Source organism: Protopterus annectens, chromosome 4.part1 (genome assembly GCF_019279795.1).
Source record: "Protopterus annectens isolate FY-2018-M chromosome 4.part1, PAN1.0, whole genome shotgun sequence".
NCBI lineage: Eukaryota > Metazoa > Chordata > Ceratodontiformes > Protopteridae > Protopterus > Protopterus annectens.
Window position 1 is genome coordinate 40,298,392 of NC_056734.1, and position 27,827 is coordinate 40,326,218.

Here is a 27,827-nt window from a genome sequence, read left to right on the forward strand (position 1 = left end):
CACTGCAAAAATAAATGTTGAAACAGTAGCTTTTTTATAAACCCACAGATTCTGGTAAATTGCTCTGATTTGTCCCTTCCCTTGAAGCCAGCAACTGTTGTCTAATTTTCTGATTATTTAAAAGAAAAGAATCATTTTTTTTCTGTCTGCTGACATAGTATAATTTATTTCATCGTGTATGTCTGGTTTTTAAAAATATTTTGATAGTATGAAATGGAAGAGGTTACCTTCCTCATACCTCTTATCTGTCCAGATATTAACAGAATGTCCAGACTTTTGCCTCATAGTGTTGGTCTTGTCCTCATAAAATTTGTGTTTTTCTGGCAAATCACTAAGCACTGTTTTCACTAAGTAGTGATATATATTTGAGTTTGAAACTTCATATCCTTCAGAAAATGCATGATAACACAACTCTTGTTATTCCAACAACTTTCTACATTTATGAGAGCAATACTTAAAATCTGTCCCTATGTAGGGGCATTTCCCCTCCATTATTTTAGGCTTTGTCCAGATTTCTTGTGCTAAGAGGTATTGTGAGGTATAGTCACAATCTCTACTATGCACACATTAATGTTTCTCCCTATCTAACAGTCCAGGCAATTTAAATGTGCTGAGCAGTCACACATATAGAAATACATATACTTAGTAAAAAATGTTGTTTTATCTGCTTAGAATGCACATCTTACAGCATGCAGATAAGACATTAGGATCAGTTGTCATCATTATGTCTGCAGTATACCCCATCTCCAAAAATTGTTCTGTCTTCCTAAGTTTCTTTGCTTTTCATTGAATCCTTTTCAGAATTGCATTTCAGATATTTTATTTTCACTATCACCAGCTACAGAATGACATACTTATCAGTGTCTGACAGTTAAAAAGTCTTAAAACAGTCACCTTTAAAAATCATAGCAGAAGGTGTATAATATAAATACTTACCTATTCTTCATAGTAGAAGGTTTTGAAATTATAGTGTGTATATAATTACTTATAAATGCTGCATGCATCCTTAAACAAGTTTAATCAATGAAGAAAATCAGCAATTCCCAAATGGCTAAGTGTCAATAAAAGAGTGAATGTCCTACCATTATGCCTGAAGCATTTGGCTGAGCAACACATCTCTGTAGTACCCAGCATCTATAATAGAAGGAGATGACCAAAAATACTGTGCACTTTTAAAAACTAGGATCCAACTAGAAGTTGATTTGAGCGATTGTGAATATTCTTACAGGAAATGTTTCAATTTTCTGTTGTTGCTTTTCTTTTATTCCTTTTCTACCTCATTCAAATGTAGCTTTCTGACCCCTTGTATAGCATATCCCTTCTCCGTTATTCAGGAATATTCTTCATAGTGTTATTGTTTCTCTGTGCAAAGCAAGCTATCCACAACCTTGAAACCCATGTCTATGAGTCCTGACCAAGTCTACTGTGTCTCCCATAAGTGTCCAAACTGCAATATCTGCCCTGTGATGATCTCCCATGTAACATCAGAAATGCAGTATGCTAAAGCCAGTGTACTGTCGACACAATGGTACAGCCCTATGTAATATTCATCGGCCAACAATATAAACTGATTTCTATGGGCTTCACACAGGATAGGCTGTATGTTTTATCTGTTTGAAGCTGAATAGATCATGGCATAAATTTGGTATTCATTTAAGAAATACAGATTTAATGAAATAACCATTACAAACCATTGGACAGATTTGTCTTATAAAAGTAAGAAAATACCAACATTTACAAATATACTCAAAATCAATAAAACTCTCGGTTCAGATATTTGCATGCACTGTAATGATGCAGAACTTAAAGCTGCCTCATTTTTGATAAGCAGAATATTTTCATACATACAGCATTGAGTCAGGCTTTCATGTAGTTATGGTTTATATACTTTGACTTAACTGACATGCTACAGTAACTATGGCATGTGCCTATTTGAAATCAGTCATTTCTTACCATTCCAAGCCACATGAAAACTCTCAATTTAAAATGATAAGATTATCTTCTTAATTCACTCTTCATTTTTCATGTGTGTCTGCAACTACATCTGTGCTTGCTGATATGATGTCTGCTTGGAAACTTGTCTTTCTGTAATATCTATGATTGACATTCTTGTGATGTGAAAATGCAAGTCTATTTTAATATCCATGATGAAATGTGACATTCTAAACTTCAAGAGGTTTGCGTACGTGTGTGTGTGTGTGTGTGTGTGTGTGTGTGTGTGTGTGTGTGTGTGTGTGTGTGTGTGTGTGTGTGTGTGTGTGTGTGTGTGTGTGTGTCTGTGTGTGTGTGTGTGTGTGTGTGTGTGTGTGTGTGTGTGTGTGTGTGTGTGTGTGTGTGTGTGTGTGTGTATGTGTGTGTGTGTATGTGTGTGTCTGTGTGGTTATGAGTCTATCCTGTTGTTCTTGTGCCTACATTCAACAGCAGTTGCATAAATTTAACTGAATGTCTGTAATCAGTACAGAGATTACAGATCACTGCACTCATCCAAACAACTGACAATAAAACACTAAGGTTTATCAACCACCCAGCAATCCTGAATGCCAGAGCCACTGTGCTGCTTATCACCTTTACATACAAGCTGAGAAAGGAAGGCTACTGTCCACATTTGCTACATAGTTTGCAGTTCAAAGACTAGACTATTCACTGAGAACCAATGACGGCATTCAGGTACACGGGCCTGCTTTTACCATTTCCATCCATAAGAGAGCATTTTCTAATTTAGCACTTGCTACATGGAACAGTCTTTCAGAAAATATCAGGATCATAAGATCATAGGAAATACAAAACAAGTGAGTCTTGTGACCATTTTCGCCTTGCCAGTACTAACCCTCAGACCAAATCTCCTATCTGGGGAGGCCAGTTCAGTACAGCAGTGAATTTGTGAATACTATACAATCACCAGTTTCCATTTGAAGGAACACAATGCATCACACTGTTCAATTTGTTATTGGAGCCTACTTCAGAGATAGGGATGTACTTAGTAATGAATATATCTCTCCATGTCTTAACTTATCTGCTCGTGAAGATTTCATAGGTTCAGAGGTTCATAGAAGGTTACTAGGCTCATGACCCTGGAACCCTTACAAGCCTAGCCATATTTATCCTGAGTCACCCCGATTGTAGGTAGTTAGGTGAGGGAAGTTCACAGATGTAAGGATCTATGGTAGTTAATCCCAACGTCCTCCGTCCAGGAGGGACATGACCACCACCCCAGGAGTGGGTTTGCGGTCACCCATGCATTGATCTAGGTTGCATTTGAGGAGGGTCATGGAGGAGATCTGTTTCACATGAACTGGAAGCTTGTTCCAGAGAAAAAGCAGTCTCTGAGAGATCTATCTCCCCAGCATGACCTATTTATGTCAGAGACTAGGTCAAGATCCCTTGATCAAGTGACCCTTGTGCAGCTTGATTTATGAACGTGTAGCATTTCCTTCAGGCCTGAGTCAGAGACTGTCACGTTAGCCGGGCACAGGTCACCCCTTAGCAACCTGTAGGAGACAGACTACAATGACAGTGCTTGCAGTCTTTCTGCATAAAACTTGTTTTGTGCACTATGTAATTTCTTAGTGAGAAGCCTCTGTGGTCTCTCCAATTACTGCAGGTGTCTGGTGAGGTACATGCAAAAGGGAGCATTGTACTCAATTATTGGTCTGATGAGGGCTGAGTATAATGAAATTATAACACCTTTAGTTATAAATGCAATGCCTTTACTTATAAGATGTACCACATAGAAGGATTTCCTTAGTACTGTGGATATGTGATGGTCAAAGTTCAGATTGATATCAACCTGAGTACCCAGATCACGTACCACTGGGTCTACACTTGGGGGAGTGCTATCTATAACAGACCTCTCAACAGTTCCAAATTCCTTTGTATTCAATAGTTTTGAGGTCAAAATGGGATGCCAAGAATTCTTGAGTGGCTTCTTTAATTCCCGAATTTTCTGGATTTTTTTTTTTCAGAATTTTTTAGCGAATTTTTGCTGACGTTATGATGTGCAGGGGCATGCACAATGATGTCAGATTCATGAGCAGACTGCCTGTTGGAATTTGGCTGAGTGCTCGAGGGGGTGTGTACTATACTGTCCTGTTTGTTTGTGCGGTGGTGGAGGACTGGATGCCTAAGAGCAGCTGACACTGTACTTTTTTTGTTTTAAATTAATTAGAGCTGCAACTGAGCAAGGCAAGCTGTTTGCTCTGCATTACTAGTGCAGCAGTCAGACCAATCTTCTCTTCTGCAGAGAAAAAGAAATTATGAGAAAATGTATCACCCATTCTTCCCCTGGCTCCTCCACGTAAAAAAAAGAAAACAAGAAAATGACAATGCTGCTTCTAAGTTCTAGCTAGGTGGTCTGGTGTGTGTCTGTGTTCTACTCTGTAGTTAGTTATTTAACATTTTTTTCTAGCCTTCACATTTTTGTTGTCATCCTGCAACTCAGTCCGTGTTCTGCATTAACTACATAGGCTAGCACTGCTCTGCTGCCTGCTAGGTATGTGTGTCTGTGTGTGTGTGTGTGTGTGTGTGTGTGTGTGTGTGTGTGTGTGTGTGTGTGTGTGTGTGTGTGTGTGTGTGTTACTGTAGTTAACTATAGTCTATTACACTTTTGTAAAGATAAGGAGAGGGAGACAGGTGTAAGACTGTTTTTATAAAAAGGCCTCCTCGTTTTCCTTGTCATCTTGACAGTCCATGGTGTTTTGCTTAACCACATAGCACTGTTCTTCAGTCTTCACCTTACTAACAAAATTGCGAAGTCAGCTCCCAGTCTATGAATGCCAACTCTTGCTTTGCTGAAGGGATTGTTGCAGTGAGGGAAATGTTTCATTTTGGTGCTTGTACATATTTGGAGCCATACTGTTAAAGGGATAAGTGGGGGTCTGGGGCAACATATTTTATTTTGGTGTTTGTGCATACTTGAAAATACTGAAGGTAAATAAGGAATGGATTACTTGGGGAAACATTTTGGTGCTTGTATATACTTGGAGACATACTGAAGGGTTTAGTGGGGGCCTGGGAAACATGACTCATTTTGGTGCTTGTGCATACTTGAAACTACTGAGGGAATGGATCGCTGGGGGGAAATGTTTCATTATGGTGCTTGCGCCTACTTAAAACTACTGAGGGAATGGATCATGGAGAAATGTTTCATTTTGGTGCTTGTACATTCTTAGAAACATACTACCAAAGGGATTAGTGGAAGGCTGGGGCAATGGAAATGTTTCACTTTGGTGCTTGAGCATACTTGGAGACAAACTGCTGAAGGGATTAGTAGGGGTCTGTGGAAATGGAAATGTTTCTCTTTGGTGATTGTGCATTCTTGAAATTACTGAAGGGAATAGATCACTGGGGAAATGTTTAATTTTGGTGTTTGACTGCTTGTCCATACTTGACATAGTACTGACTGAAGGGATCGCTTGGGTGCTTGTGCATATTTGGACAAACTACAAGAGCTTTTGGTTTGTTGAAAAGTTAATGAGACAAAGTGTCATTATGATAACCAAATAAGAAGTACAGAAACCAAGTGTTTTGATTTGTTCTTACAGTTTTATGGGAAGGGGTTGTGAATTGTGAAATATCAATATATAATTACTATAAAACTATAAATTATGACCCTTCTGTCTTAAGAGTTGGATTAATTTGAATGCTATATATTAATTGTGCATTGGTTATTCTTCGTGGATATCAGTAAAGAGTGATTTCTAAAAAAGTGTAATATCTGATTATGTATTCAAAGTATGTTATTATTATACTTTCACTGAAAAGTATTACAATGAAATTCTGTATTGTTGTACATTTCAAATAACTTTAAAAAGTACATTAATTCACAATGGTGATCCCTATCATTCACACTAGGTACACGATGTAGACTAAAATAAGACATTAGCTAATCGCAAATGGTGTCAATCCACATATCTGCCATGAGACCATCTGTATTAAGATGGTAAACCTGTTAAACTTCAAGTTATAATGAAATACTACAATCCTTTATCTGTTTCCAATGACACTAGTCTAAAACAGCTATTAAGAGGTTTGACTTCTCTTTGTAAAATTGGAGCACTAAAAACTCAAATTATAAAGTACAACATAGTAGTTAACTTTATTTTATATAAGAAAATTGTACTTTAGTTTGTAGTTGAAAGTTTTATGCAAGTTCAGATGTTAATATAAATAAAACAGTTTTGTTCTGGTTATATTTTATGTTATTTAATATTAATGTAGAAGGCTGAAGCAGTTAATTTTATTTTTATAAAAGAAAATTGTATTTTAGTTTTGCACAAGTTCAAAGTGTGATACAAGGTCAAATATCAATATAAATAAAACACTATTATTCTTCTGTTTATTTTGTGTTTCATGATCATATACTGTCTGTTCTTCAGTTTATGTTTAAAAGTTGGTATCCCACAGTTCCACCGGAGTGAGTGGGGTTACATTATTATGTATGCAAATTTTGTGTTAATCAGCGTACAGATTTTTGGCCAGTTGTACCTATTTTTCATGGACCTTTGTCCAGATTTTTGCTGCTTCTAGGTTCGGAGGTATGATCTATAATGTAATTAGAAGGGATGTCAGCATTATCAAAGAGAATAATAATGTATTTTTTTGCATTAGCTTTAATCCATGGCTTTGGCACCAATCATTTGTCTGTGTTAACCCTGCCTGTAATATATTAACATCACTGGGGGACTCAAGTATTGCTCCCGCTTTACAATTGTAAGTGAGCTTGGCCAGCCAACTTTGCCTGGACTTCTGAGAAATAAATTCTGAACAGTAAGGAACCCAGCCCAGAACCCCGTGGTATGCCACTGGTGACTGGTCTTTGGCTAGAGGTGAAGTCACCCACTTTGACAGCATGTGTCCTGTCAGAGAGCCATTTGGTTACCTGTTTAGTAATGTAGGGGTTAAATCCCAAATGAGAGAGTTTCTCTATAATACCTAAGTGGAGGGTTGTATCAAATGCCTTAGCAAGGTCAAGATAGGCAGTATGCACTGTGTTTCCCTCATCCAGGGCCCTGGTGACTTTCTCAAAGAAGTCAACCATGTTTAATAGGCATTATCTACCTTTAACGAATTTGAACTGGGTTGGGTCCAGAGTTTGGAGATTACCTATGTGCTTGTTAATAAGGTCCATAATGATTCTTTCCATGGTCTTGCAGATGAGGCTATTTAAGTTTATGGGGCTATAATTCCCAGGGTCAGTTGATGCCCCCCTTTGTGCAGAGGGATTACTGTTGCTGTTCTCCATTCTGCTGGAACATAGCCAGTTCACAGGCTCTGGTTAAATAGGGATCCAAGCGGGTCTGCTAGGTCATGTTTCAAGTTATTTAAAAGGCAACCTGGGATATTGTCTGGTCGCATTGATACTGTATTTTTGGCCTTGGAGAGTGCTGTAATGACCTGCTCCTTTGAGATAATAGGCTGAGGAATGGTGGCAGGTATACTTTGGGAGATGACTGGAGGGGACAGTGGGGTGATGTTTGCTCCAAATCTGTCAGCTAGCAGATTGGCTGTTATGTCCATTTGAGTATGGGTGGTGTCACCCACAACCAGTTCAGCACATAGTGAGTATTCCCATTTAGATGTCAGACATAGTTAAAGAATGCCTTGTGATTATCCTTAGCTAGGGACACTATTTTTACTTCGTAATTAGCTTTGGGAGGCTTGCCAAGATCTCTAACGTGTTTGTTTAAGCTAGAGAGGGATTTCTTCCTCTGCTGAGCCACTTCCCTCTAGTTCTTGGACATTAGTTTCTTTCTCTTGTTGTATAGCCTGTTTGTACTTGGGGTCCACCAGGGTGCTTTATTTTTTTGGAAAGACCTGGTCTCAATCCTGTCAGGTACAGCTAATTCTATACAACTGCTTAAGTGGTTATAGAAGGCATTGGTGTACACCTCTGCATAGGAGTCCATGTTATCTACATTTGGGGGGGCCTTGAAACTTCTTATACCATCACTTACATACATACATACATACATACATACAAATGTTTCAAGCACGGGCATTAAAGCCCTTCTAGCTTGCCAATATGCCAAAACACTTGTTCCCATAATAAATGTCCAGGCTGTTTTTAAAAATATCTAAACTAGTACTTGCTTTAATGTAATTTGGTAGTCTGTTCCAAGCATCAGCTACTCTGTCAGAGAACCAGTTAGTACACTTCTCATTCCTATAGAATCTTTTACATAGGTTATCTGACAATTCTCTAGTTCTTTTTTATAACCTCAAACATTCCCAGATGTAGTTGTCCCTAAATGCCTTATATACCTGAATAAGATCTCCTCTTAAATATCTTAGTACAAAGTAATTTGTCTTTGAAAATTTCGTAAGCATTTTTGAGCTTGATAGGGTATCTGGTTTAGTACATACATAGAATGATAGTGATTTATGACCTGATCTGACCAGGGCAAGGTCCAGGATGTTTGAGCCTCTTGTAGGTGTGCTGACTAGCTGTTCCAAAGCATTTTCAATGACAAAGTCCAAGAACCTCTGAGTCAGCATATTTGTGGTTGTGTATGTTTCCCATTAGATAGTAGGAAATTAAAGTCACTCATGAGTAAGGTGTTAGGCTGTATGACAAGTGACTCTAGTAAGTCCAGGCATGCGGTATGCTTTTCCTGTTTCATGCTATGATGTGGTAAGGGGCTTTGCCTATAGTTAACTGGATATGGAGTAGCTCAAGAGAGTCATACTGTTTGACCAGTCTACAGGTGTGCTTATCCTCAATGAAGATGAATATACCTCCTCCTTTGGTTCTTTCACACTCAGTTTATGGTTTGAACATATGAAACGCATTGAAGCCCTGCATGGCAGGGGTGCTTTCCATGACTTTGAATCACATTTCTGTGATGGCATAGAGATCAGCATCTCAAAATCTTCCAGGAGTGGGTGCAGTTTCTTTTTTTGTTTGTTAATATTAATTAAATATACCTTAAGTTTATCTTATGATGAGATGTTATGTTTTGTGTTATTTTGAAATTGATTGACAATGCCTAAAACAAACACAATATTGGCTGGCTAATGCTTCAGTATCTAAAAGTAAGGTTGCGACAGATGCACCCATTCCTGACAAACCACAATGACCAGTCAACTGTCAACCATGTCTCTGGGCTGAAAGAATAGTGGATCCCCTTGGCCAGAAGTTAAGCCAGTTGTTAAAATTGTTAAAAAGTTGTTTTGTTTTTTGGCATCATCCTTCATTGAGAAGGAAGAAAGCTGCTTAGCTGCTTATACCTGCCTGTGATACCTAATCTGAGAGCTCAGTCATGTCTCTCTTCATATAGTCCAGTGAGGTACATCTCAAGTCATTCACTTCCACATGGACTATGACAGAGTCATACTGGTACTTCTGGTTGAGTCACTTGAGAGCTTGAGTGACGTGATAGATCCTTTCACCTGACAGGCAGCTAACTGTAACCCACATGTCTCACAATGGAGTCACCTATGAGCAATGCATTAGGTTTTGTGGTGTTAAGCCTTATGGGCTTATTTGTTGTGACACTGCTGTGTGTGTTATAATGTGTTGTGGTTGTTTTTTGCATTGTTATGTGTGTGTTTTCCACTTGGGAGGGCTCTGATCTTTTGGTAAGTTACTAGTGAGTACCTCAACATATGTTTTTTATGTGTCATGTTCTTATTCGGTGTGGAAGTGTGTGTGTGTGTGTCTGTGTGTGTGTGTGTGTGTGTGTGTGTGTGTGTGTGTGTGTGTGTGTGTGTGTGTGTGTGTGTGTGTGTGTGTGTGTGTGTGTGTGTGTGTGTGCTGACAACCTGTTTGACATTTGATTTGTCCTTATGTCTTGCCTCCAATTGCATGGTGTAACTACATCCCTCACATAAAGTATTTGTTTGCTGAAGGAGCACATGGCTGTCAGCATATGTGAGACTATTGGTAGATTGCCTCAGGATGCTCATGTCTATCAAGCTGGCCAGAGAGATGATGGGAAACTGCCCATTTATGATCGCAGGCTCTTACTGTATGTTTTATTAGGGAAGAGAATGGGTTCATTTGACAGGACTTTGCTTGTAGCACCATGACCCAAAGAGGGACCTATGCTTTGTGTAGGCTAAGGATGATCAATAAGGCAATGCTGCTCAGGGCACAAATTATTTCTTCCCAGAGCAGATGAAAAGCTTGGAAGGGTTTTCCTTACAGCTGTTTAGGGAAAAAGCTGAGCTTCTAGGCTTTTGCATCTATACAGGGCACTGCTAAATGTTGCTGAGCGAAGAGCAGCACCACACAAGCACGAGGCTTAAATATGAACAAAGAGAAACAAATTTTAAGTTATCTACCAATCAAGAAAGTACACAATAAGCCTTCCACCAGCAATCCCCAACTCAGACAGGTTAAATCAGCACACTTCTTCCACAAAGGTACAGAAAAACACATTCTTAATGTAGAATAGCTCGTTTGGAGCCTATGTTTAACAAAACCACACAAACTACCTACAATGGTCCTATAACTAACAGATACAATGTAATACAGTGCAATTTGCTTAAAGCAGCAGCAGACAGTACATTTTTTGAAACTGCTAAAGTACAGTCACAGTAAGTAAGACAAGTGCAAAAAAAGTACTTAAATACTTAAGAGCCTTTTTGTGTGCTTCCCAGCTCAGATAGACCAGGTGAACATCAACTGCCTCTAGATCAATAATCCCAGTCCTCTGAATGTAAAAGCACTGTAAATGAGTGTCGTGAATGAAAAGCTACCACAAACAAACTTAAAAGATACAACATGCTACCATAAACAAATGTATAGATATGGATACAGCAGTGTCCTTTAAACTGCTTATAAATGTGTGATTATTCAATAAAAGTACTCTGCTTTGTATAAATGACCCAAGAGCCACTCAATTGTACAGAATTTGTAAAGGCACTAAAAACAAGATAAGCTGATTAATAAGCCTTCCAGCCAATACAATTCCATGCAGAAATCTCAAGTGTTTCCCCAACCTAAACAGACCAGGGTACCTCCCAGTGCACTAGATATAAAATCAATTGACTTCTTGATGTAAAAACAAGTGCTTGTAAAAAAATACACTACTTTATCCAACAGCTAGCTAGATAATAAATTCAGAGCAAGTAAATCAGTAGAACAGACAATGATGAGGCAACATGCACTTTTTCCATATATGCACAAGGAAAGGCAAATAAATAATTCAAGATGTCAACAGCAGTGTAGATAGAGAGGAGCTTATTAACCTCATTTTACAGTAAGGGTGGGCAGCTTAAAATCACCCAGATTTAAAAAGCAGATCAACAAAGTGGTGTGTGGGTGACAAAAACTAGCACGGAATCACCAACAGTGCTTTAGTTTATGCAGACTTGAAATCTTTTTAGAAAAAAAAAAAAGATCCATAAATGTATTGTGCATTTAAGCACCACTCAAGAGACAATTTAACTAATAAAAAACATTTGAAATGTGCAGCCTTGATAATTTAAGTGTCTACCTCTCACATAAAAAAAACACCCAGAGTAAGCAGATATCTTAAAACAGAAAACAAAATGGAGCAGGTAAAACAGAAAGCAACTCTATCAGCAAGTCACAGACAGAAAAATATAGACTTACTTTCCTCACCCAGCAGGGAATCACCAGCAGTGCTTTAACGTATACAGACTTGAAATCTTTTTCTAGAAAACACAAAGGCCCAGAAATTCATTGTGTATTTAAGTATCACACAAGAAACAATCCACTGTGGTGACTCCTAACAAGAAAAGCCAAAAAAAGAAGAAGAAGAATATCACAAGAGACAATTTAATCAATGAAAAAAAAAAACATGTGAATTGTGCAGTCTAAAAAATGTAAGTGTCTACCTCTAATGTAGAACAGATTCCCTGTTCTGGTATTCATGGAATTATTCTTTTTGTGGAGCTATAAGAGATATTGGACCACTGGGTACATAATGGCTTGAAAAGTAATGGGTAGATCTCCCCTCAGGAGTATATAAAAACAGAATAAAGATATAAGGAGATAGCTATCCCCAAATTTAAGGTATAGGACTGGTTTTACTTCCTTATTTGTGAGAAATGGAAAATAAAATAACACTTAAATGTTATAATATTAGGCAACAGTAATCAACAGTCCAAAAACTTCAGATGTTAATTGCTCCTCTGTGAAGATAGTGAAGAAACAAATTCAAAAAGAATTAGTCACCGGAATAACTCAGCTTTAATTTATGATCATATCATAATTTAACTTATTTGTCATAAATTAAAGCTGAGTTAATGTTTAAGTGCTTTTTATTTTTCATTTTTTCACAAATAACAAGGAAGTGAAGTCAGTCCTCCACCTTAATGCTGGGGACAGCTATCTCCTCACTTCTTTGTTGTGGTTTGTACTTTTTCTTCCTGATTCACGTTTTGTGATACACAGGTTTCCTTGATGTGAGGCAGATTTACCATTGCCATTAGTGATCTTTGTCATTTGATTTGCCCTCAGGAGTTTATAAGACACTGAATAAAAACACATTGCTTCCAGTCTTTTCTGCTAGCTTAAGGTTTTTAATCCCACAATCCTTTTAGCTAAGAACCTTTGGGGTCATTCTATTTGTTTGATTTGTATAGTGAGATCACTATGGGGGACATTGTATTCAGTGACTGACCTAATCAAAGCTGAATATAAGCCTAATCAATGCTGTATATAATAGACAATAACCTCTTCAGATCTGGAATATATCACCTTTGTGATCAACTGCACTAAGAAGAAGAATTTACTGACTACTGCTGTTGCATTGCAATCAAAGGAGAGGGAGTTATTAACTTAAGTATCAAGGTATCTAACAACATTCTCATTTTGGAGTGAGGTATTGTCTATATTGTATACTGAGGTGTATGATGGCTTATCAAATGCTACTATATTACACTTTTTAACATTTTATTTATTTCTGCTATTAGCACATAAGCTGTTTACAAGTGTACATACTCTAGTAAATTTGGTTAGTCAAAGGTTTTAGTTTGTGGTCTGGTGGTCAGAAAAGTTAATGCTAATCAAAAGGGGTTCCAGCACAGCACCGTACAGAACACCCCTGGTAATCTTCATACTCTTTGATGAGGTGACAGCTTCCCACTCCATATGGGATCTGTTCTAAAGCCAATTTGCTCTCCATTTTACCACATAGGGATCACTTTTTATTGCATATAACTTACTAGCTATGCTAGTATGGAATATGGTGTCAAAGGCCTTTGCCAGGATGAGATATGCTGTGTGTACAGCATGGGCACTGTCACGAGCTTGCACTGATCTTTCAAAGAAACTAATTAGATTCATTACAGAGGCTGTACCCTTTGCAAATACCAGGATGAGATATGCTGTGTGTACAGCATGGGCACTGTTAAGAGCTTGTACTGATCTTTCAAAGAAACTAACTAGATTCATTAGAGAGGCTGTACCTTTGCAAAGGCAAGCTTCCTGAGGTCTTGCCTGAAGAAATTTTTAATGTTAGAGTTTAGGGTTACCACCTGTCCCACTTTGTGAGGGACAGTCCCTCTTTGGGCAGTTCTGTCCTGCAAAAAATTAGATTCATTACAGGCAAATGTCCTGAGGTTTTAGCAAAAATTATTTCCTAGATGAGTAATAGTTGTGTAAAGCAGTTATTCTGTATTTGAAACATGTTAAGAGCTTGTACTGATCTTTCAAAAAAATTAACTAAATTTATTAGAGAGGCTTTTTCCTTTGCAAAGGCAAGCTTCCTGAGGTCTTGCCTGAAGAAATTTTTAATGTTAGAGTAAGTTAATCAGGTCAGTTAAAATATGCCATGGTTTTGCCTGTGAGACTTATGAGGCTGATGGGCCTGTAATTGCAAGGGTCAGTGCTAGAGCAGCCCTTGTTGAGTGGCCTCACCATTACTGTGTGCAAAACTTCAAGTATGAAGCCATTTGCTAAACTTTGGTTAAACAGTCTGAGGAGGGGTTCTATAATGGCTTCCCTGGTACTGTTTATTAAACAGTCAGGTACATTATGAGGTCTGATGCAGGAAGTAATTTTAATTTTTGAGAACACCTTTAGGACATGATCTTTGGTAATAATGTTGTGGGGGTATGGGGGTTTTCCAGGATATGTGAGCTTTGAGTAGTGATTTCTGGAGTGAAGTTGGCAGTGAATTTATTTGCTAGTATGTTACTAGCATGTCAGCAGTGTCTACTGGGTGAGACTAGGTGGTTCCATCTTGAATAAATTCTGAACAAAATTGAGTGTTATTTGTTAGTTTCTTAATGTAAGTAAACAAAGATTTGTAGTTTTCCTTAGCTTCAAATGCTAACCTTAGTCTATGGGCTGCCTTATTTATCGTATTAGCTCTTTTTCAGTTTTTAGTCATTCTGAGAGTCCTTAGATCTTTTGTATACTTTAATGAGTTTTTTTTCTTTTATTGTACAGTATATATTTGCTGATGGACCACCAGGGTGGTTTGCTTTTTTAAACTTCAATTTATATCTGGTAAGTACAGTCAATTCTATACATGTATCTAAGTGAGCAAGGGCAAGCTAAGGCAATGTCTGGAGTTATGCTAGAATAAGTGAATCTTGAAATTTCATCATAGAATTTAATGAGATTTGTATGTTTGAGATCCTTGAATTCTGAGATATTTGTATCTAAAGGTTTAAATGTTCTAATAGTTAAGGTCACTAGTTTGTGATTCATCTTAACAGGGGAAGGCGGTTCCAGTTGAATAGTATATGAAGAAACTTTATTTGTAAGGACAATGTCAAGTATATTTTGCCATCTAGTAGGTTTATTAACTCTTTGCTCCAGGGAGATTTTGTTTATGAAATTTAAGAACTTTTTGTGTATCATACACATTAGGTATAGGTGCTCCAGTTTATTGATGGGTAGTTAAAGTCTCTTAAAATAATGGAGATTTTAATTATATGGCATTCCTTTGGTGCATCTAGGAACTTTATATGAATTTCAGGGACATAGAGGGTGTTCTATAAATGCTGTAAACTGATAGCTGTTTTGTTTAGTGTGATTTGGAGCTCAATAAGCACTGTTTGTGGGATTAATGGAGATCTTCTAGAAGTGCTATAGTCCCTAACAAATATAGAGATGCCACAACAGTTGCCATTGGGTCTGTAAGTATGATAGGTGGAGAATCCAAGTATCGAGGGAGTGCTTTCTGAACATGTAACCAAGTTTTAGTAATTGCACAGACATGGATGTGTTTCAAATGCAGGAGAGCCTCAAGATCATTTATTTTGTTGAGACTTCTGGCACTGAGCAAAGCTACCTTAACGTGATTCTTTTTGGAATTGCTATGTCACTTACATTAGGGTGTCCATCACCAGGACTTTGTCTATAAAAAGACTATTGGTGCAGTAAAGGCTTTAGAGATGCAGACTATCTTTGGCAATATGAAAAGGACTATATAAGATCTTGTCCCATGCTGACACATACTGGATCTCACTGGGATGACAGATAAATTGCCGAACTGAAAAAAAAAACACTCTCGGATATCATTACATACTAGAAAACAAATGTAATTACTACAAAAAAGATACACGTTAGAGTACAGATGCAGGCTGTGATGTTATTATGTGGCATCTTGAATGGTGACTGTCAACATCAACTGCTATTTCTGCATATATTTTTTTATTTTTCTTGTATATAATTATAAACCTATTGTGTGTGCATTTGTTGTTGCATTCCTTGGTGTTTGCATTTCAGTATACAAGCTACCTAACCATTCTAATATACATTTGCTCATATAAGCTGTCTTTATTAACAGGTGCTCTACTTTATATTTGTTACACTTCAGAGTGTTGTTCATTTTTATGTCTTTGTTATCCAAATTTTATTGTGTAATGTGCCTCTTCTGCTTATACATTCCACTATACCTAAATTGTTCATCGTTTGAAAAGGGTCCCTGGACAGCCTACCTGCCAGGTTAACAAAGATTTAATAAAAAATACAATTCTGTCTTATTAATCTTTATATCTAAATAGCATTCCCAAAAAGAAGCTTGCAATTAATGCTGTCTTTGCTTTTGGTGAGAGAAAGAGCAAAGGATCATTTATTCATAGCTGTCTGCAGCTCTGTTGAGACCAGCACTATCTGTACTACTAGACAGATAATACCTCAAGTTGCCTGAGACTAGCAGACAGATAGCCCTTCTAGTTGCCTGACACTATCTCTACTGCTTGACAGATAGCAACATCATTTATGTGCTTCCCCCTTCAGCCAACATTAATAAGCACCTGGAAGCATAGATTTTCACTTTCCAACTGTCTACATAGCCAGCTTAGTTGAAATGAAAATCATAGGACAATGCAGCAAATGTGTCATGTTTACTGACAACCACCTTCTTTATAAAAAAAACTGATACAGTGTGTGAGAGGTGTAGTAATATAATGTTGTAGGAGACAAACCTCAAACATAAAGCCAGTATAAAGGGCAAACAGTCTGTCAGTAACACACAGTACCACACTATTGCTATCACTCACACAATACAAACCAAACCTATGGAGCTACATATGATCTAGTTCATAAAAGTATCTAAATGAAAAAAGGTTTTGTAACTGTAACCTAAGAAACAAGTATCCTCAGTAACTTCACAAACACGCAACAAAGGAAGCACTCACCATGAAACATGAATCTAAGGCTCTCTGTGACTCAAATCAGAAGAGAATAAGGCAAAACTCCAGAAAATCCAAAATCCTAATCATAGATAATTCCATAGTGAGCCACACTGATGTACCCCTCACCATACTGAGTAGGGTCACAGATAGCTGTCTATCAGCTGCCAGGATTTGCCATAACATGCAAAATACAGGCATGACACAGTCATAGTACATGTGGAAATAAATGGCTTCAGACATACTTTCCTGGACTATATAAAGAGAGACATAAAGGAGCACTTGGAATATATAATTGAGGCAGATTTTTTTCAATTGTCCCTATTTTGGAAATTTTTCTATTTTCAGGCCTGATTTACATCTGTACATGACATACCTATTGTTGGAGGTATGTTCCTATTTCCAGCTTAATTTGCCCCTTCACACCATTTGAAAATTACCCATCATCATACATGATTTTTGAAGCTGTATAGTACACAGAAAACAACACTATATGGCCAACAAATTAGTGGCACCAATAATTTAATGAAAGAGGGCACACATCTTACATTTCCCCTTTTCAGAAGCAAACACAAACACATCTAGTATGGTCGAATTTTTCAATACACTTCAATAAAGTTTACAAATTTAACACTGTCTGTTTCATAATGTGTTTATATTTATCCATCATTTTTGTTACTCTTTGTTTTGTAAACATTCATTTCTGAGTAGTATCCCAGATTCCTACTGGAAGCAAAAAGTTATGTGTTATTGGTATTTATATTTTATGATAATTAGACATCCTGGTTTTGGCTGGATGATTGTATTCCTCTGAGACCTTTGTTCCTATTTTCAATGTCTGCAGGTTGTGAGGTATGGACCAAGGGGGATACGGAGCTAACCTTGAGCAGGATTTTACCTCACCTAGAATAATGCCACAACTTGAACAAAAAATTATTGATTTTTAATGATTGGTGTAGCTCCTGGTGTCATTTGAAGATGATGCAATATATCTTTCTGGAAGGACATGGCAGGCAGTCCTAGATGCTAGGCCTGGGATGGGCTGTTCCCTCCAAGGTTTTCATATATTAGCAAAAAACTGATCCACCCCTGTAAGTGCCTTATTTAAACAAAGTCAATCTATAAAGAATTCCAATGTAGCAAAACAAAATTCAGAAAACATGGGCCTATTACTACTCAATACCAGGAGTCTAAAAAGAAATCCACACTCCCTTATATTCATTCCTTACCCTAGAATGGATTGATATGTGTATCATCACAGAAAAATGATTAAAGAATATTGACAGTACCATGCCAGTGCAAGGTTTTAATGCCAACTACATGTTCAGAACCCATCACACTAGATGAAGGCACTAAGGGAAGTGGGATCTGACTCTTTATTTTCATTAAGCAAAATTTCACCACCAGACTCATTAGGCAGGATAATAACTTGGAACTCCTCCATGGCTAGCTAACCATTAACAAAACCCCAAATCATATTGTACCCAACTATAGGACTCCTTCTATGACTATCTTGTCTTATGACTCCTACCTATCTAATATGGAAACCCTAAGCATTCAGCCAAACATCATTTTCTTTGAGGAATTCAGCTACTCCTCCATTTACTGGAAGACTTACATATCCCCTAACATATATGCCTAGAGATTTCTGGATTTCATAAATACAAACTCACTGGACCTGCAAGTCTATAACTCAATTAGGGGCAACAAAATCTTGGACTTGGTTCTTAACAATATGGGACAGCTTTGTTCCCCTCCATCTATAATACCTCCTCTAGGTGGGAGGTTGGCATAATGATTAAGGTGTTTACCTTACAGACACAAGGTCCAGGTTTTAATTCTTACATGAGTTAATTGTCTATGCTTAAAAAGGTCCACAAGGGCAGTTAGCATAGTAATAATGTATGAACCTATCTACGAACCTAGTCAATCAGTCAATAAATCAACCATGTTCATCATAAGACTGAAGCAGGAAACAAAATCCAGTGCAAAGAACATTATGCTCTGCACTCCATTGAAATTAATCCAATTCATGGAAGTGTTGAAATATTTCAAAAAATGTTGAATATGTTATATCAGACTGATAAGTACTCTTCAGTTTTTAAGAATTAGGTGAATGTAGCCTACCATAAAGTTGACCTAGCTTTGGATGATTTGTTTATGCAGAATTCTATTGATAAGGGTCTATATGATTTTTTCAGAATTGATAAAGCTAGAGCACCCTCTATCTTTGGCATACCTAAAGTGCATAAGGAGATTGAGGATCAACCCTTATGCCTGACTGTGGCTGCCATTGGTTCCTAAACCTATCCTTTGGCTACTTTTATTGATATAAAACTTAAAATCTTTATGACTATGAGCTTCATATAATAAAGCATTCCTGGGACATTTTGGTGTGTTTAAGGTCAATCAATTATTTAAGTGATGTTTTATTTGCCACCATAAATATTGTGGACATGTTTCTGTTATTTTACTGGTATTGAATGGTTTGAAGAAGCCTTGCTCTCCTATGATTTTTGAGCAATAATGCTATAAGGCTTATTATAGAATTTATGGAGCCTGTTCTGGACAACAACTTTATATATTTTGAAGGGGGAATTTTTAAAAAGATTAATGGTGTGGCCGTGGAGGTGGCTTGTGCCCCCTATTTTTCCAACTAGGTTCTTTTAACTTGAGAACACACCTTTATTTTAAATTCCCAATACTATAAGCAATGTTATGTTTATAACTGGTTCCTTGATGACATTATTCGTTGGACTGGGTCTGTACAATCTTTTTTTCCTTCATGGATAACATACAACAAACTACTTCCTTTTTAAAATTTACTTATGAGATGCAGTCAGAAGTATTTCATTATCTGGCTGTACATTTTATGAAGGATTACATAAATGGTTGTTATAGGAGCAAGCTATGTAGAAAGAGCACCTTTTCCAATTCTTGTTGCATTTCTTATGTGATCATCCTATGTCTTTAAAACAGAATGTTGTCAACAGACAGCTCATTAGAGCAGTTAGGATGACTTCAAATTTTGAGGACTTTCTGAATGAATGTGATTTTATTTCTAAGATATTTTTGGATAGGGTTACCCAAGAACATTCATTGCCCTCATAAAAGATGAAGTTATTCATGGGTGGGATAAGAAATATTTTCTCATCTTAGATATGAACAAGGAAGTGTCCAAAATGTATTCAAATAGTAATTCTTTAGACATTACATATAATACTGACTTTCAAACAGCATTATTTTTAGAATATAATTTTTTAGAACTGTCTAGTAAAAATATTATTCTAAAATATTGGTAGAGATTTAAAGCCTTACCAAACTCCCTGTCTCCTTTCTCCAAACCACTGATCATGGTTTATAAGAAAGGAAGAAACTTTTAGGAGTTATGTGAGAACCAATGAACATTTAATATTGTTAATAAGAATAAATATTTTAAAGTGAAGGTGGGTACTTTTAAATGTGATTCTCATCCTGGATATGAACAGGGAAGTTTCCAGCATGTATTCAAATAGTAATTCTTTTGACATTACATATAATACTGATTTTCAAACAACATTATTTTTAGAATATAATTTTTATAACCGCTTTGTTAAACATAATGTTCTAAAATATTGGGAGAGATTTAAAGCCTTACCAAACTCCCTGGCTCCTTTTTCCAAACCACTGATTGTGGTTTATAAGAAAGGAAGACATTTTAAGGAGTTATATGAAAACCAATGAACATTTAATATTATTAATAAGAATAAATATTGTAAAGTGAAAGTGGGTACTTTTAAATGTGGTTCATGTGGCCAGCGTCCCTATTTGTTGAATAAATCTGATTATTATTTAGCAGCACGTAACAAACATTTGAACCCCAGAAAATGATATAATTGTAATAATAAGGTGCTCACTTATCTTGCTATTTGTGAGGCATGTCCTGCATTTTGTGCTGGAAAAACTGAGAGGCCACTTAAGAAATGTATTTATGAACATCTATATGATATAAACAGGGCCCTTGATACAAATGCTTTGGCCTAACATTAAAAAAGAGGGTGCAACCAGTAGATTTTTGTTTTTTGTACTGGTGGATGTAGCTTTGAACCCTTGGGGGGAGCCTGGGAAATACATATTGAGTATCGTGTACTGTACTGGCAACTTAGACTTGGATAGAACCTAAAACCAGGCTTAAATGAATGCATTTCTATTGGTCCTGTTTTAAAAATGAGGATTGCTAGATTATAATAATGCTTCAGATTATAATACCTTTTTATATTTTTAAGGATTTTCATGTTTATAAGCATTTTTATATTCTTTTGACCTTGCCATGTTTTTTTTCTGACATGCTCCTTTAAATTTTAAAAGTTATTTAATTGTTTGATTAATTGTTTGATTGGTATAATTTTTAATCACTATATAAGGGGTTGATTTGTACTTGTATTTTGTTCTGAAGAAGCCTGAATGTGTTTAATATGAAAGCACTTAACATTTTTAATAAATCAGATTATTTTCTATGAAGCTACATGGCTTTATTTGAATAGTGTACAGAGCATAACATTCTTATTTTGGTTTATTGATAACACAAACCACTCTTACTTGGTTCTTAGTTTTTGTATTTTGAGTCAATCAGAATGCTCTGTTTCTGTTTCTGGAGATGAGTGCTGTTACTGAGCATTCAGGTCTGTATGATTTAGTTGTAGGAGAATTAACCTGATTGGTTGGCTTGCTTACCCAGTCAGAAGGCTTGAATGCCACTCTTGCTCCAAAAACTCAAGCCTCCTTTTCACTGCCTTGCAACCAGGAATCTCTTTGAGTTTCTATCAGTGGAGTTAATATTGTAATGGTGATGTTTCTGTTCATTCTGATATAGGAATAACATCTTCTACCTTCTCCAGTTCAGCTATTAATCTAAAGGACTCTGGTACAAATGTTTTTATAAATGACGAGTAGTTGAACTTATACATTCATTTAGTGGTATTGGAATCTATGGAACATTTAGGCCCATTTTCTGATCATTTAAAAAGACTAAAGGTTAAGCTTTTAAAATATTGCAGTTTAATATTGAACAGTACATTCCCTAGTGAATGCCTTAACAGGAAACAAGCACCGAAGGCTTTAAAGGTGTTTAAGTACCCAAATACTGCTGTTAAATGGAGTGCTTTTCACCAGGAACTATTGAGTATGTTTGATAGATGGGGGGGGGGGTCGTCTGAGCTCATGAAAGCTTTGATTAAGTTCAATGAGTTTGTTCTGTCTGAACTATTGGTTGATATTACAGAGTTGAATAATGTTATTACTAAAGATTTATTATTCACTTTAAATGATTGTCAAAATGAATACTACTCTGTTCTTAACTAGGTGGATGAGAAGGTGAATATTTCTAAAAGAAGGGAAACCTTGAAGTTGGAAAGGGATAGGAAAGATTATGTGAATAATCAAGTATACCACTTTTTTTGAAAGAAATGTTATTAGATTTTAACTAAACAAATTGATCATGACAATAATTGTATTTATAAATTTGTGGGCATAAAACGAATGATATGAACAAGAACAAACAAGAACAACTATTTACAAGAGTGTCTGCTAGCAATGAAGATTCTCAAACAATTCATATACATTACAATTGATATGAGTATAGCTATTTTTGTTTATCAAGCAGTTCCTTGAAATTTGCCCACATTATAGTAAAAGGTGATTCTAGTACATCTTGATTTAATTGTGATAATTTCCAGATGACATACTTTGGTTGCAATATTTGTGAATTCTTTGAAAGAGGGTGTAGCTTCATTCTTCCAATTCTTGGTTATAACTTTCCCCGCAATTGATAAAATGAACCATAAATAATGGTATTTAATTTTTTTAACACAAACAGGAATAGGGATATAAAAAAGAATTAATTACTTAAATAAATACAATTGTCCATAAATTAAGCCTGTAAAAAAGATTAATGTTATTCCAATAAAGTGTAAGTACAACACAATCAAAGAACAAGTGTTGCCAATCTGTTTTAAGCTCCTGTTTACATCTCCAACAAACTTGCTTCTTTTTAAACATTAATTCAATTTTATGAAGTATGAAGAAAGATCTATGCATGAATTTGCAAGTAAAAAGTTTCCATCTAAGAGAGGAAGTTGCCTGTTTGAATGATAAGAAAAAATGATTTTTTATCCTCTTCATCTGGAAGTTTGTTATTAATGTGAGTACAATAGTTCCAATAATTGTAATTGCAACTTTTTGTTTCTTTCCTTACGACTCTATAAAATTTGGATAAGAGACCCTCTCCCAGTGTGTTTTGTTGTATTAATAGTATTACAAATTCAATAAATTTTTGGGATAAGATCTCTTAAGTCTTGGTTGCATTAATTTTACCTTCTACATATTGTCTGTAAGACTACACATCCAACCACTTATCTTTGCTTAAATCATATTTACTGATACAGTCAACAGAATGCAGTTTTTCATTATTCATTAATTGAAACCAGTATATCTGATTTTTTATTTATATGTAGTCATTGTCCCCAGGATTTAATAAAATCCATGTAGTCACCATGTAGAGCCTACACGAAATGTATCCATGTACATGGGCACAGTTCCCCCTCGGCAGTGTGCCATGAATATTAATGATGGCACTCTGACAAGGGAGAGCCAAGGAACAGCAATATTGAATCAGTGTAGGGAAAGGTGTAACAGCTACATGTGGCTTCAGATGAGTGTGAGGTTCCCTGTAATGCTCCCAACCACTGCTGTAATGTGAATTGTGCCAAATGTATAATATATCATTTTTATGATCTTTTATTTTTTTTTTATTTTTTCATGTTTTTGCAGAGCAGAGAGCAGCAATGCTAAGCTGTGCTCACATATAAACAGATGACACCTCCTAGACATCTAAAAATAGAAACTGGATGTAATTAATTATCATAATTAAAATGCATTTATTTATTTATTTTAAATTCTCATTTGTGCAGTGTGGAGTGCAGCAGAGCCGAGCTGAGCTTATATATACATAGCCAACACCTGTCAGACATCTAGAAATAGAAATCAGATGTAATTATTTTTATTTATTTATTTATTTATTTATTTATTTAAATTTGTTGACCCGGAGTGTCCGACTGGACATAGGTCCATTTTCAGAGGAGGCCCGGGGAGAAAAGCTCCACAGTTAAAATAAACAGACAGTAGTTACATTGGATTACATAGCGATTAACAATTTAAGATAGCAATTACTTACAACATATTTACAAATGAAGAACATATTACATCAGTAGACAACTAGAATCTTTATCTGCGAAGTGCATAAGAGACATTAACAAATGTTACAATGAGAAGTTCCTGCTGTATAATAAGTACTAGGCTTATGAGCATCTGAGCTTGCTATAATCAAGGTAGTTAGTGGAGTGGAAAGAAAGGTAGTGGTTGGTTGGGGTGGATGATATTAGAGTGGGAGTTGCAAGGGCATAGCCAGCATGTTTTTAGGTACGCTTTTAGTAAAGTTTTGAAGTGGGTGCATGTTGGTACGGAGGTAATTGTGGGTGGAAGGGAGTTCCATAATTTGGCTATGATGCAAGAGAAGAGTGCTTCACCAGCAGAGTTATTGGCTTTAGTGATCTGCAAGTGATTTTTGTTGTGGTCTGGTGGTGCGATAGGGTTGGAGTACATTCTGGAGGGATGGGACATTTAGTGGACGGTTTACTAGTTTGTGGGCGAGTGAGACTTGATACCACTGAAGGAGGTGAGGGAGTTCATGCCAGCCCAGTTCAGCAAGTGAGAGACAGTGGTGACTACTGTAGGATGCCCCTGTGGCGAATTTGCAATTTTGTAGTAGCAGGTCTCTAGCTTGTTTAGATTGCATTGCCTTAGGTTGGTATATATTGGAGAGGCATAAAGTAGGGTGGAGATAAGGTGGGAATTTGCTACTGAAATCTTTGCTGCTTTGGTGAGAAATTGCTTATTTCTGTATAATGCTCCTAGTTTTTTGTGGACTTTTTTTATGGTCATGGATATGTAAATGTCAAATTTTAGTTTATTGTCTATTTCCACTCCTAGCAATTTGGTGTGTTCAGTTGGGTATATAGTGGTGTTGTCTTTTGCTGTGATGTTAAAGTGAGAGTTGTTTTGAGTATGTTTGGTGGGTTGGAAGATGAGTAGTTTAGTTTTGTTTGGGTTGAGTATTAATTGGGCATCGGATAACCAAGTTTCAACAGAGGAAAAGGCTTCCTGTGTGACTTTTTGCAGTTTTGGTAGGGACTGGGCTGAGCAGATGATGGTTGAGTCATCTGCGTATTGGATGAGTGTGCCATGTTTGGTGGCAGAGGCTAGATTATTGGTGTAAACAGAGAAGAGTAGGGGTCCAAGGATGGATCCTTGGGGAACCCCTATGGAGACAGGTAGTTGGGGAGATATGTCATTATTCTATACAAAGGATTGTTGGTGGTCAGACAGGTAACTCTGAAACCAGTTGGTGACTGATTGTGAGAAGGATAGGTTATTGAGGACAGAGATAAGTTGTTTGTGTGGGACTATGTCAAATGCTTTCCATCAGATGAAGATTTCCATGATGAATGCAGCAACCTGACTACATCCTCAATAGAAAAGAGTCAAATGACACAATTAACCATAACATGGAGGTTAACCACAACAGAAGGGATCATGAACCAGATTTCATTTTCTATTGATCATCAAAGGGTTTAATTTCTGGAGATGAACAAACATACTATATGTTACAATAAATAATGTAAAACATAGGCTATCTGGCAATTTTTCTTGTTCTCTAGGGCAGAAAGGCCTGAATGAAGGTGTTGTTTTGTAAACAGTGAATATGGTTATAGAAATATACAGTAACAGCTCAAATAATTTTTTTAGTTTTAATTTTATTTTAAAGAGCTTTTTATGGTGTGGACCTGGTTTTATCAAATGCTTTAGATAGGTCTAGGAAAGTAGCAGAGGAGAGATAGCCATTGTTTTTATGCTGAAGGATAGTGTTAGTAAAGGAGAGTAAGGCAGTGGTGGTGCTATGGTTTGGTCAGAAACCATGCTGAGTACTGGAAAGGAGGTTGTTAGTAAGGAGGTAGTCTGAGACCTGAGAGTGTATGCATCTCTCTAGTATTTTGGAGAGTGGAGAGAGAATAGCTATGGGGCGGTAATTGGTTAGTTCTGTGGAGGGTCCACCTTTGTGGAGGGGAATTATATGTGATACTTTCCACAGTGTGGGAACGTAACTTTATGACAGAGATCAGTTAATCAAGATGAATACTGGGTAGGCCAGAGCATTAGCTGTGATTTGTACGTATTCACTTGGGAGGTTATCTGCTGCTAATTTGGTGAGTTTAAGTTTAGCTAAGAGGTTTTTTTTATGTTGGAGGTAGGTACAGGAGAAAAAGAGAAGGCAGTGGGGAGATTACTAGTTGAAGGTGTGGGTTGGAGGGGAGGGGGGGGTTGTGTTGTTTAGCTAGTGATAGTATGGTTTGGGTGAAGTGTGTGTTGAATGAGGTAGCAATATTTTCTGAGGAGTGAGGGATGTTAGGAGGAGGGGTACTGACTTTACTTGGGTGGAGGATGGAGTTTATGGAGGACCAGAATTATTTGGGGCTGTGTTGTGAGGAGTCTAGGGCAGACTGGTAGTATTGGAATTTGTCCTGTTTTATTAGCTTTTTGACTCTATTGCGTAGTTCTAGGAATTTCTCTCTAGTGGAGTGGGTTTTGGTTTTGCGCCAGTGCTCCCAGGCTTTATCCCTGTTTTTCATTTCTGACTTAGTGGATTTCTGTAGCCATGAGGAAGGTTGTGCTTTGGTTCTGGAAAATCTTATGGGGGCATGGTAATTAAGGATGTTCAGGAAGGTAGTATTAAAAATTTCAACTGCGTCATCTAGACTGAGGTACTTTAGAGGATGCCAGTTACATTCTTTGAGGGATGAGATAAATGTGAGTGGGTTAAAGTTTAGTTTTTTACGTATTTGACAGTAGATGACAGGTTTAGCTTGGTATAGGTATTTTTTGAGTGGGAATGTTGGGGAGTGATCACTGAGGCTATCTGATAAGCAGCCTGTTATATATGACTGGGGGCTCTTACTGACTAGTATCCAATCCAGGGTAGTGTGCTTGCTGGAGTTTTTGTTTATCCTGGTTGGCGACTGGACTAGTTGGGTGAAGCCGTGAAGGTTTACATGATGGGTTGGATGGTTGCCAGAACAGGATTGCCAGTCAATATTAAAATCACCTAAAATTGTATTGGAGGAGATGGTGGGTAGACCAGCTGATGAGGTTTTCTAGTGGAGGGATGTCTTGGCCAGGTGGGAAGTAGCATCCAATTATGTTGATGGTTTTGTTTTGGTTTATTTTGAGGTTGGTATATATTATTTCTTCATTGCCTATTTGTGGAGCTGATGATTTTAAGATCTGGATGTTTAGATGCTGTTTAAATATTATAGCTACACCACCTCCTTTTTTGTTTAACTGGTCTACTCTTAGTATGCCATAACCTGTAGGGAGTATTTGTTCACTGGTAATGTGAGGTTTTAGCCAGGTTTCTGTCAGGATGACTATATCTGGGGAGTACAAGTCTATGGTGGCATGGAGTTCATGGACTTTGTTGGATATACTTCTAATATTTAGGTTTAGTAGAAGGAAGTCACTTGGCTTTCTATTGGCTGTAATATGGGAGAAGTTGTGGTTTCTAGTCTGATTATGAGGATTGGGGTTGGAGATGGTAGGGCCAGGGTTGGGGTGGATGTCTCCACTTAGGGCTAGTTTTGATATGCATGAGGTTATTAGTTTTCTCAGTTTTTGAATGTGTTTGTTTATAAGGGAAACTTTGTGATTGTGCTCTGTGGGTAATAGCTATGGTGGGAGGGTTACTATGTTAAGTTGTAGGGATGCTTTATGTTTGAGTAATATACTTGGTAGAATATGTGGGGGATGCATAGGGATAGTTTTTGAGCTGGTGGTAGGGGAGGTGAGTGAGGGTGAGACATGATTGGTGGTGTAAGTAGTAGTACAGTGGTAGTGGTTGAGTGGGGGAATGATGGAGCTTTGGTAGGATGTAAGATATGCAAGGAGAGTGCATGAAATGAGCATAGGTAAGGTATGCTTGTACATGTTAGTTGAGGAGGTGTAATAGTAGTGGGAAGATGGAGGAGGTAGTGTTGGGTTACCACTATGGTTGGCTATTGGAAAGATGGGAGGGGTTTGTGAGTGCAATAAAGGTGGGACCACTGGGGGCGGGAGGGAATAGGTGGCAGCGTGGGGAGCGAAGCGGGTAGAGACCCTGTTAGTTGCTCATATGAGGGGGCTGG